Below are 12,859 nucleotides of genomic sequence, written 5' to 3' on the forward strand. Positions count from 1 at the left end.
GATAACTGTTGTGTTAAAATACTTAAAATCCAAGTGTAAGTTGAATGAAGGAGTTAGCATAATCTAAGAAAATGCAGATTGACAAAAAATCAAAAATCAGTTAATTTTGAGAGTTTGTCAAAAATTTACAAATTAACTTAAAAATAAAAAAAAACAGTTACTTTGGAATATTTGTCAAAAATTCTCTGTTTCGTATTTTAAGAATCTTATTATGAAATATGTTCATTCATATGATAGATTGCCACATTGCCAGGTTTTATCTAGGTTTGCCCGGATATTTAATACAAAATTTGGGAAAAATCAAACAAGAAAAAACAAATTGTGCTGTTGAAATTATTCATGCGTTCGAAACGAAATGTTTTAAGCAAGTGCTATAAAAATAATCATAAAAGGTTTTTAGAAGCCTAAAATACGATTTAAAATTTGCTGACAGGTTTGAATGAACAAATTTTTTTTCAGGTTTTTTTTTTCTCTTGATTATTGTTCAGTAATTCCTGAGTTTCTACCAAATTTGCTCGGATATTGCTCGGACTTTCAATCGACAATTTTAAATCAATTTTTTTTTCGTGTTCTTCAAATGTTTCCGAAAATCATATTTGAGTTACGCTACGAGGTTTCCAAAAAAAAACAAATTTTCTACAAGTCAGCTGAGAGACAAGAGAAATATAGCAATTTCCAGCGAAAAGTGTCGTACTGACACTCTATGTAGAACATTAGGGAGTTTTTTCGTCTGGGCTTTTGAGGAGTGTCGATAAAAAAATATCAATGATGTAAAATTAAAGATCCCATCGATTCATTGCGGGTCCGAAAGACTTTTTTTATTTGAATGTAAAATAAATGCAAATACACATAAATAACCGAAAAGTTTTGATCATTTGAATTCATTTTGAAGATACCATTTAGAAATTGAAAGAATTCATGAAGTGATTCATGACCTCATTTTCCCATTTTAAAAAGACACTTTTATCTATTTGTAGAAAAAATTGCTAGTATCTTACTTTAAATTTGACCGATATCTTCCAAAATGCACATTATATAGTAGCTTAAAGGTGATTGTAACGGAATTTAAGTTGAACAACATATTGTATTCCAAATCCACGAATCTTAGCATAAAATCATTTCACCGATGTAACTAAAAAAATAGCATAAGACAAAATGGGATGACTGAGTGCAGCTTAACAACACCTCGCACATTTGGATCGTATCAAAACCAACAGATATTTTGTGATTCACGTGTCAGTTCTACATGTAAAATTAGTATTTATTTGATCCTGGGGCTTCGTTTTTTGTTGGGAATTTCACTGTGCAATGTCGATGGACAACATCTGCAATTTAATCTTTTTTCCTGTGGTTGAGACGATTTCGTCCTATATATTCAACAGCTGAAATTTACAGGACGATCTCAGGACATCAAACCAGCTCAGGAAAACAACTGTCAAACTCACCTGTAGGTTCGAAACAGTTTTCTCCTGTGGTTTTAAGGAACTTTTGAAAATTTTCTGTAGGGTCGAGATTTTTTCCTTACAATATTTAATTGTTATGTGATTTATTATTTCATAAAAGGTATTATTTACTCTTTTAACTTAACTAATAGGTTTGGTGTTTGTTTGTGATTGCCCAATATTTTGTCTGGAAAATAAATTCAATGTATTATTATATTTTCAGTCAGTTATGAATTATTTAAAAAAATATATCTGTTTCAATGCTGCTGACTCCAGCGGTAGGTTCATGTTGGATTTCATTTAAAATTCTGCCAGCTTATCCTTGGAATAAACTTTTCATCCAGGTTTCAGCACCTCTAAGATGAGTGACTCCTTTCGCAACACGTAGATTATACCCATGATTTTTATGAAAGAGAACAAATTGTAATTTTTATGCTGGTATTAATAAACTCAACTCACGGCTCTCATTTTTCATTTATTTCGTATTGCAACTCTTGATTAATGGCTATAGTGATTTCATTGAAGTCTTCATTTAGTATGCGTCGTCACCGCTTGAATTTCCAATATATCTCTTTCACACAAGCAGAAAATGTACGTGATATGACGCACAATATTAAAAAGTATAAGTAATAAATAAACATTTGACAGTTGAAGTTCCCTCGTGATACAGGACGATTGTTCGAGGACCTGTGCACTTGTAGAAACGTCATCTAGGATTTCAGGAGACAGGAAGCGTCCTGAGATTCATGGGAGTTTCCTTTTGAACTTCGTGTAAATTCATCAATTCCCCTGTGGTTCGGAGGGTCATTATCCCGAGGGGAAACATTGCATTCTTAGTGTGTGTATTTTATTTTCGAAACATCATTCTATGGCTTTCTTTCTTTCTTATTAAGGCAGAATTTTGAAAAAAAAAAAAACAAAACAAATTTTAGAACTATTGTGTTGTTGTTGGAGGAGCAAATATAAATAAAATCGAACAAACCCGATGCAGGATTATAAAAGAAATCTGGAGATGCGGGGCATCGATCCCCGTACCTCTCACATGCTAAGCGAGCGCTCTACCATCTGAGCTACATCCCCATGTTGCAATGTTCCCTTTCCGTCGTGTTATTGTTGAAATAGAAAGTCTACTTAATTATACTCAAAATATTTTCATATTTTTTCTGATGCAACATTTTATATTCACAATTTGTTCACAGAAGTCATCAGTGATCTTTGAAAAAGTCAGATGGTTTTGGCATATTTTTTTGTAGCACTCGACTAATTATACAACTTGGCGAGCCTCGTTGGACAAATTCACGACTCGTGATGAAAAATTTACTTTCCAACTTGGTGCATAAATTACTATTTTGCATCTCCGTACTAAAATGTTTGTTTTTCGTTTCAAAGTTTGGTTTGAAAAAGCCTACTTTTCCTATCGAAAAAAACAGTGTCAAAAAATATTCTTTTCGGTACAGTTTTCAGAACAGTGCTGAAAAGTCAACTCTATTTGCGCGACACTGTTTTTATTTCAAAGGAAAAACGCTGTCAAAAACCGTTGTCTTCAGTTATCATAACTTGAGGGTTATGCAAAGGCATTGGCATTGGCATTGCAAAAAAAAGTAACTCGTTTCAAAACTCGATTTTTTTTCAATCGTTGTAATTATTCCACTCGGCAAGCCCATTGGATAAATGTAGGTACGATTCGTGGTGAAAAATCTACTTTTGCCAACTGAAAAATAAACATTTTGACACTGAAAACAGTATCGGAAAAGTTGTACTTTTCTCTGCAAGCCTCGTTGAATAAATGTACTTAAGAATATTTTCTTTTTATAACTTGCTCCACAAATAACTAGTTTGGTCGTAATATATGTTGTTCAAAAACATCGTCCTGATTAAAATGTATAACTATTTCATTTATTGATTATATGATATAAGAACATTCAATCAGTTGCCAGCTGGGCAGGTATCTACACGCATGCGGAATACCTGTCGAAGATTCATAACACTGAGAATGTTATGAATTTTATACGGTTGCGAAACTGTTTGCTCGTTCTACAAATAAGACATACACATACACGAAATTCATTCATTACATGACAGTTCACACGAAGCCATGGTGTCGGGTATGTGATAATTTGCATTGAAGATTGGCCGAAGTTATAATCTAAAGAATGCAATTTAGCGCATACGTTGGCGAAACTGCGGTGAATCCGTGCACCCATGGTGGATTATCTACATACATACATACATACATACATTTAAAAACATCGTCCTGATTAAAAATATTCACATGCTCTCTTATATCAATTTGAAACAAAGTAGTATTTACTTGTTCAGTTCTACTTCTCAAAACTTTGCTGCATAAAAATATTATTTGGAGATGCGGGGCATCGATCCCCGTACCTCTCACATGCTAAGCGAGCGCTCTACCATCTGAGCTACATCCCCATATGGCATTTAAACAAATTTAAAATTTAACTGCATTATAATTTACTCAGCCCGCTGACTCCATCGGCGGTGAAAGGCTGAAGGACTTTTTGATTGGCTACATTGGTCTCCAACAAGTTTTTTCAGCCACCACACCCGAATGAATGTCGTCATTCACAAACCCTTCCTTCTCCGCGAATAACCGAAAGACCGGCTTGAAGTTTTGTGTGCCGTCATCAGTTGTCAATAAGTTGAAATTGTTTTCGTTCCAGTTCGGTTTGCTTGACAAAACTTTTTTCTGCTCCTTCTTGGTGCGCTCTTTGCGCGACTAGGAAAGCATCAGAAAAGCTCCCGAGAAGCTTGTCCAACTGCCAGCAGCTTGTCAAACAGCCAAAGCTTTATTTGTATTATTATTCCGGGAACGTGTGTATGTGGTCTGGTTTTGGTACATCGAATATCCAAACAAACCATAAAGAGGTATTTTTACATGTTCGGTTTGCAAGTCATTGCTCCGGTCGATTTCGAAAAAGTTCCATTAGGTATGAAGCCCCCACGAGAGAGAACAAGTTGTTTCGGGTACCGATTCGTTTCATAATATTTGCTTGTTGATTTGATAGAAATTCAAACATTTGTTCTCCGGATTCAAATCATTTGGGAGTGGTGGTTTCTATTTCTTGCCGAATGGAAACAGCCTTTACTTTTCCCGTGCCTATAAAAAGCACCATGAAGCCCGGTTCCAGTAAAACGCGACCACCTCGCTCGTGAGCCAGAATTAATAAGTTGGTTTGACTTAATTCCGCAAACAACAATCTCGGTGACGTCAAGCGCGGCCACGAGCGGACAACGAAGGGATCATCAGCACCTGACCTGGTGTCTCGGCCTGGAGGATTGTCCCCAGTTTATTCCCCATCAAGACGAAGGTGGGGGTGGCTGAATGAGGGCGGTCGCAGCCCTGCTAATGAATATTGAAGGTACACAGGTGGGGCGACCAAAGCACGTGGTTCGAATTATGCTCTGTCGTCATTACGAAAATTGCAAAAAACCGCGGTACTGGAAGACCGAGGATTTTTTTTTATTATTGAGGCACAGAGCCTATAAGCGATCATGTGGTATAGCTATAAAAGTGACATTGGCTTCGTGGAGAGCTATAAAAGGGAATGGTGATTAGTTTTTATTTTGCAGGAAAAAAAAGGAAAACGTTCAATTTAGACACGTTGTACACAATCTGTTGTCCCAGAAAAAGAGATTTTTCCTGGAAATTATTCAGCACGTACATATGTGAAAATCCAATTTTCCTTTTCCAAACCGGATAATCACATTTTGCTAATGGCCATTAAGGTAGGGAACCTCACTGTGTGTGCCGTTTTAATTTTCGAATCGAACCGGAACCGGAACCGGGAACGATGTAATTATCATCGTTCAAGATTAATAACTTTATCATATGACAGCTCATGTCATCAAGCGCTATTTCCCATGCCCATAAGGGTGTGTCGAATTGCAACTTTATTCGAATTTCAAAATGTATCTAGATTAAAAAGTTTCCTTTTGGTTCAAAACAAACAACAGAGTTTTTGCAGATTTTTAAAATGAGATTCAGATTCCTTAGGAAAAAACGCAAACATTTGTTCGGAAAGTGTCAAAATTCTCTGGCTACAACTTTGCCCAGAGCGGTAAAACGGTTGAAGCAGCGATAAAATAGTTCTAACGTCCCAACAAAGCATTCTTTTTTTCATGAAAAGAATCTAGCATCACTGCCAGATTTTTCGTCCAATTTAAAAAAAAAATAAAAAAATTCTACATGAAAGTTTTTGGTTTAAGAGCCAAGAAATGTTCTTATGAAATGTCTCAATGTCTATGACCTGTGTTTGTCTTATTTCGAGAGAAAGTTTAAAAAAAAAACCTTGTAAAAAAGAATCCAGTGTATATTATATATCATTTGAGGGCCTTAGAGCCAAAGTGGTATAAGTAACAAAACGGTCGATTTTGAGTTAATAATACCAAACGATTCATCATATTTCAAACTATATATGGTGATTTTTTTCAGATTTTTCGAGTTTTATTACGTTTGAGAGCAAAATACTAATTTTCGAAAAATACATTAAAATGACCAAAAACAATAATTTTTATGCACTTATACCCCTTTGGCTCCAAGGGCCTCATTTGAAAAATATTAGGGTGATCAGGAATTTGAAGTCACCAGATGCTTTGATTTTGTTTGCTTGTTTTGACCAAAACTCAAAATTTTTAGACTACAGGCATTTTGAAATTCGGAAAAAGTTACAATTCAACACGCCCTAATGCCCATATCACTCCATTGAAAAAGATATGTGTTGTACTTATGAATACAGTCACCAATACTGTTTGTTTTAAATTAAATTCTTGTAAAGAATAAGCTTGCCAGATTCCTCTTTTTTACCCGGATTTATAAGGTGATTTGACACAAAATTTGAGAACGGTCCGGTTCGGGTTCGGTTGCTCAAATTTCGTTTAAAAAATATCCGGATTTTGCCGGAATTATTCGCAAATCAAACAAAAAATTCAAACTGTTTTTTTTTTTAAGTTAATCAAAACAATTATGGCCATTTGTCTTTGGTCTTTGTCTTATATACGATTTAAAATCTGCTGATTTGTTTCGCTGAAAAACACAGTTTTTTCTTGTTGATTTTTGTTGAATAGTTTTCAGATGTAGAAAACACTGGCCTGAATATTGCCCGGTTTCAGATTGATAAACTTGAAATCAAATGCCTGGATTTGCCAGGTTTTTGAACAAAATAGATCGGTTTTGCCTGTCCCGGAAACGTGCGTCATGAAATTTGACAACCATATTTTAGAAGGATGAAGTTTGTTTTGAACATATCTGAAAAATGTCTCAGATACGACGATATTTTTGTTGCTTCTTAGAAATTATTCATCTATTTGTAGGTATGTACATCAGGACCTTGCAACTTCTTTCCAGGAATTTAGCTAAACTTTGTCAATTTCTCGTGTATCAAACATGTAAATTTCGGGCACATACATGGGTATTGTCAAGAGCTGTCAGTTATTCTTAGGAATCGTTGCACTCTTCCCGAACAAATCTGAACGCCTTCCAAGAATTTACCCAACTTTACATGCTACACCAGTCGGGTGATCCTTCTGGAAGCTGATGTTTGGTTTTTTTCTTGTGATACATTTCGATTTTCGAATCGTATCGCGCCGCAATAGCTGTTATAAATATTCTCAGTTAGTTGCTAGTACATTTCGGTTTCGGTGGACAAAAATCAAAAGCGAGTTAAAACAATCGGTATCCAACATTTGAAACCCATGTTCAAAATTATAAGGCACTGATATGGAAAATCTATTTAAAGGGTGATACGGTCAAAATTTGGTCAATATCAACTTGACGTATTTCTTTCAATTTTGCATTTAAAAAACCTGAACACCCCTCATTTTGAGGGTGTGTGTAGAAAGTTGCTCCTATTTTGATTTTGGAATTCACTCTTCAGTTGTCAAAATGTCGTCCAAGGAAGGAGAGCAGCGTATCAAAATTTTGCTCGCGCATCGCGGAAATCCGAGCTACTCGCACGCAAAGCTGGCAAAATCGCTAAAAGTTGCCAAATCAACCGTTACAAATGTAATTAAAGAGTTTGGGGAACGTTTGTCGACAGCCAGGAAGTCTGCATCGGGGGAAAATCGAAAACCGGAAGCCGCTGAGACGAAAAAGAGAGTTGCCGGTAGTTTCAAGCGAAACCCTAACCTCTCTCTCCGAGATGCCGCAAATAAGCTGGGTGTATCGTCTACAGCCGTGCATCGAGCCATAAAACGAGCCAGACTATCGAATTACAAGAAGGTAGTGACTCCAAATCGCGATGATAAACAAAATATGACGACCAAAGCGCGGTGCTGACGAAGTTTGACTGCGTGGTAATGGACGACGAAACCTACGTCAAAGCCGACTACAAGCAGCTTCTGGGACAGGAGTTTTATACGGCAAAAGGAAGGGGAAAGGTAGCAGATATTTTCAAGCACATGAAACTGTCAAAGTTCGCGAAGAAATATCTGGTTTGGCAAGCCATCTGTACCTGTGGCTTGAAAAGCAGCATTTTCATAGCTTCCGGGACTGTCAACCAAAAATTTACGTAAAAGAGTGTTTGAATAAACGTCCGCTGCCTTTCCTGAAGAAACACGGTTGTTCCATACTGTTTTGGACGGATTTGGCATCTTGCCATTACGATAAAAAGGAAATGGAGTGGTACGCCGCCAACAACGTGCAGGTGGTTCCCAAGGACAAGAACCCTCCCAACAGAGCTCCGCCCAATTGAGAAATACTGGGCTATTGTCAAGCGGAACCTAAAAAAACCAAAAAAAAACTGCTAAGGACGAGCAGCAGTTCAAGGCAAACTGGCTTTCTGCGGCGACAGGTGGATAAGGTGGCTCTACAAAATCTGATGGCAGGGGTTAAGCGTGAGGCCTGGCAATTCGGATTTGGAAAAGCGGAAGCCTAACTGAATATTTTTCCCGAATTTTATACTAATTAAACTTGAAAAAGAAATTAATTTGATTTTTTAAATAAACGATTTCACCGATTTACAAGCGTTTTCCCTTGACCAAATTTCGACCGTATCACCCTTTATATAGCTTTGTTTCTGAATTCATTTATTGTTGGGCGAATTACAGAACCCTTTCCAAAGTATTGTCTCGCAGATAAAAACCCATACTACGTTTTTAATAGTTAAAACCCGTAAATTTATAGAACAAGCTTTTTCACGCCAATTTAATCTCCATAGAACGAAATCAAGGTTGCCGAAAAAATATTCTGTGTTTTTGCGAAAAAAGTTCTGATTTTCTGTGATTTTACTAAGAAATTCTGTGATGATTTTTTGCATTAATTTTATTAAAAGTCATGACAAATTGAACAAATCAATTAAAATTAAAAATCTTATCATAATTTTCCGAATCAAAGAAAAAAATCCATAGTTTATGTTGACGAAAAATTAAATTTTTTGAAATAAGTACCAAATTCAAAAAATATGTGAAACCTGTGAATATTTCCAAAACTTTGTGTTCTATGACACAGATTTTTTGATGAAAATTTTCTCAAAATTCTATGAAATTATAGATTATTCTATGATTTAGAGAATCTTGTACTTGATATTTATGTAAATTTTACACCAGTTTTGTTGTTTTCAAGCTTGTCGTCATGACATTTTACATCTCAATGCTATTCATGCGCTTTAAAGGTATAAAAATTGATTGAAAAAAGTAGTTAAAAACACATACCGTAAAATGGGATGAATCGAGATAGTTTTAGTGTAACAGTCTGGCTGCAGGAGTGTTTGAACAACAAAACTCTTCGTCCATTTTCATACATAATATTTAATTTTTTCTACTGCCAATTTCATAACATACACTTAGAAAAATCTATTATGTATAGCATAGGATTGTCTTATATAAAAAAAATCGTGCAGACAAGAAAAACGCGATTGAAACGCATCGTGTAACAATTTTGCATAAAATTCGAATGCATACATATAGAAGTTTCTATGCAAAACTGTCACATGGCTATTCTTTTTCTTCCTTTCAAAGCTCGTGTTATTTCTGTTTTACAAATAACATTAAAGTACTCTTACTTCTTCTTTGAGTTAACCAACCAAATCAGGGCCTCATCATTCCTTCTGAAGTATATTTGGTTCATTATAAGGACATAATATCCATAAAAAAAGAATAGAAGGCTCCTTCCTTCTCTTTCACCCGCTTTTTCATCAACATTATATTTGGAAGTTTAAATATAAAACAATATATCTCAGAGGCGGTTTGAAAAAAATAGTATTTTTTAAAAAATTTTGTCTAGTTTGACATTCTAGCATACAAACATTAACAAAGAGAAAACCTTAATGAAAATGTTGCATAAGTTCAGAACAATGTACATATATAACACTAAAAGAGGCAGTTTCTAGAAAACAAATTAAAAGACCTAAAAGTCATGTGGGACACTTTTTCGAAAAACGGCAGTTTACTACACTGAAAAATTTTACGTTCAGTTCAAGTGAAAATGAAGAAAATTGAATGTAGAAAATTCAGTTTGAAAAACCTTGGTGTTATTTTTTATCTTGATCTCTCTTAAATTTCCGAGGTTATTACGTTTCCTGAAAATTCTTTAAAACTACCATTTTCGACAATTCTCGTTTACTAAGTATACACATTTGGAATTCTACGATACAAATTAAAACTTGAATAATAATAACAATAAAATTATAATTAAATCTGTTTAATGCAAAGTATTGATCTTTCAATGATTAATTTGAAATTGATCTATTATAAACTTTCAAAAGTGTTTTCAAGCGGATATTCAAGGTAATGTGCGTTTTTCACAGTTCATATGCAACCCAACTCAATATTTATATTTGAATTATAGAAGAATTTTATTTAATCTAAGACATTTATGTTATTCCGCGATGTCTTATTTTTCTGGGATCAATTAAAAGAAAAAAATTGGAAAAAAAATCGATCGGGGGGTCTAGAACAACTTATTTTTCATAACAAAATACATGAGCAAATTTGAAAACTGTTCGAAACTCACGAAATAAAAATTTCAAAATTTCCATTTATAGGCATCGATCTTAGCAACTCGCTTTAAAAATAAATAATAACTCCAAAAATTTTTATGAAAAAGATTTTTATAAAAATTCTGGCAAAAGGGTATCAATTTTGAAGAAAAATTAAAAATTATCAATAAAATTTCTAGAAACATTCTGTAAAAATAAGTGGCAATACTGTAGAAAATTTTCAAAAGCACTGTAAAGAAAGTGTAATCTCTACCATTATTTCTATTGAAGGCAAAATGCAATGTTGAGTTAAGGGGAGAAAGCTATAATTTAATCATTTAGCGAAAAAAGTTTCTCGCTTAGAAAACCATAAAATTGATAGTCTATAACTTGATTTCTATAGGTTCTATAAATGTGAAGTGAAGGATCATTTTTTTTAAATAAATCAATAGGGAAGAGAGAGGGTACATGATCCCTGGAGATACTTGATTTCTTCGCTATATTTCAAAAATAGAAATGTCTTACAAATATCAAATATTCTAGAAAAAATGTGACAAATAGAATAAAACTACAATGCTGTTATAAATATATTTTTCGGGTTTTTGGATCCTTTGAAAAATTTAACAAATTGTGATTTGAAGATCTATTTTAATTACTTTAAAATGTTTCTGATATGAAAAAATTATAACAAAAATAATTATTAGAATATGTATGTCAATCGTTGGAGTATAATATGAACTTTATAATGCCATATTTTCAAAGCAATAATAAACTTTCAATGTTTTTTAGAAGAAGTTTTCTAAAATGTATGTTATGGGTATAATTGATCCCTTTAGTCTAAAAAGATTTTTTTTTCTGAATATATCGTGATCATTGGTTATCATAAAATTACTAATATCTGTCCAATTACTAATTTTTATCCAGTAATTATCTAATAAAATGGACTGTATTTATTTAAAAACTATAAAATTGCGCCAAAAAGTATGCAATGTCTCTAGGGTAGTAGACAAATTTTTAGAATTCTCTTTGTCTGATACTTACAAACTGTGAATTGAGAACTAATATGGCTAAAAATAGTCGACGGACCTTTAGTTTTCGGATTCTACAAGATTTTTTCCTAGGGTCAGGGCCCCTTGAATTAAGGATCAAGGCTTCTTTAGTAAAGGATTAAGTCTCCTGTAACTTGAAAAATATCACAATTTTTTTTAGTCTAACGAAAATGCTTCTAGTTCATCTACGAGTTCATTTATCGTTTTAATTTTTGGAGCATATAAACTTGAAATAACACTTTGTCAGAAAATGCAATAGACCGCGAGTTGCTAAATTTTCCCAAAAAGATGTGATAAAAATAAAAAAAAGGGGATCAAGTGTCTCCATTCTCCCCTACTGAATGTTTGATTATTCTTTCTTTTTGCCGGTCTGAATTGAGCGTTCTGTAAAATGTTTATAAACAGTTATGGTCCCGAAAAGTTAAAGTGGGTTGAAAATTCGAGAATCATCTTGAAATAAGGATATGAAGGAATTTTACAAGGCTTTATAAAAAGATCATCATACATGTTGTGACATTTTACGATGGTCTATATACCAATTTAATAGTACGTTTAAAACATTTTTAAAATAGAAACTATTTCTTAAAGGTTACAATTTTCAAAGAAATCAGTTATTTTGACAGCTGTTACTTGAAAGTTTGTATCTATAAATTTAAAATTTTCTTTGTTATTTTTACCTGCCTAAACTTTTGACTAAAATTTTTTTTCATCTTAATGATTGAAGTTTTTTTTAAATTTTCGTTTTATTTTTATTTATTATTTTAATTTAGTTTTGAAGCAATAATTTGAAGCTTTATAATGGAAATTTTGAAATTTTTAGGAAGAAGTCATAGTGAATGTTCAAAATATTCTCGTGCATTTTGTTCGCCTATCTTCAATAAAAAAAACCCGATTTAATACACTTAACAGTGGATTGGAGCCTTTCTAACAGAGTTTAAATTATATTTGGAAATATATAAAATAATATAGAATATACATGATAGATTCCTTCCCTCTGAATCATATAAGAATGATTTCAGATATTCAAACACGAAAAATTCCAATCTCAATATAAAAAAATGATGCCTGGTACGTTTTTTTGGGGAAAAGCGAACTGGTATGTAAGGAGCTCATTTTATGTATGGAAAGAATGGTATTTAAACAGTAGAATTTCCAAGATTTATAACACGCTGAAATGGTGCCGTGGTAGCAACCAGAACTTTCACGTTGCTGGTCACGGTTCGAATCTTACTGTTTTTTTATGCTTTTTTTTACTGAATAAGTAAAACCAACTACAATATTGATGGATAGCCGTGACGCGTGCCCTAGCATGATACCTTTTTAAGAGCTCAACCATGCATAGAGGAAAAATTCCCACAAATGGAGGGGAAAGTAATATGACTATTAAATGATCAATCTCATTCTGGAAACTAAATCTGAAATCTTATTCTGATTC

At 33.6% G+C, this 12,859-nt stretch overlaps 1 protein-coding gene and 2 non-coding genes across 3 annotated transcripts in view; 1 reads left to right on the top strand and 2 right to left on the bottom strand.

The window, feature by feature from the left end:
• The window catches only part of LOC129746125 (mitogen-activated protein kinase 1-like), a 330,696-nt gene that overhangs the window by 114,224 nt on the left and 203,613 nt on the right, over window positions 1-12,859 (top strand). The gene's annotated exons all lie outside the window — the stretch shown is intronic.
• On the bottom strand, window positions 2,450-2,522 carry Trnaa-agc (transfer RNA alanine (anticodon AGC)). The gene has a single exon. It is a non-coding gene; the product is annotated as a tRNA-Ala (tRNA).
• Trnaa-agc (transfer RNA alanine (anticodon AGC)) lies at window positions 3,800-3,872 on the bottom strand. Its single transcript has one exon. It is a non-coding gene; the product is annotated as a tRNA-Ala (tRNA).

Source organism: Uranotaenia lowii, chromosome 2, assembly GCF_029784155.1.
Source record: "Uranotaenia lowii strain MFRU-FL chromosome 2, ASM2978415v1, whole genome shotgun sequence".
NCBI lineage: Eukaryota > Metazoa > Arthropoda > Insecta > Diptera > Culicidae > Uranotaenia > Uranotaenia lowii.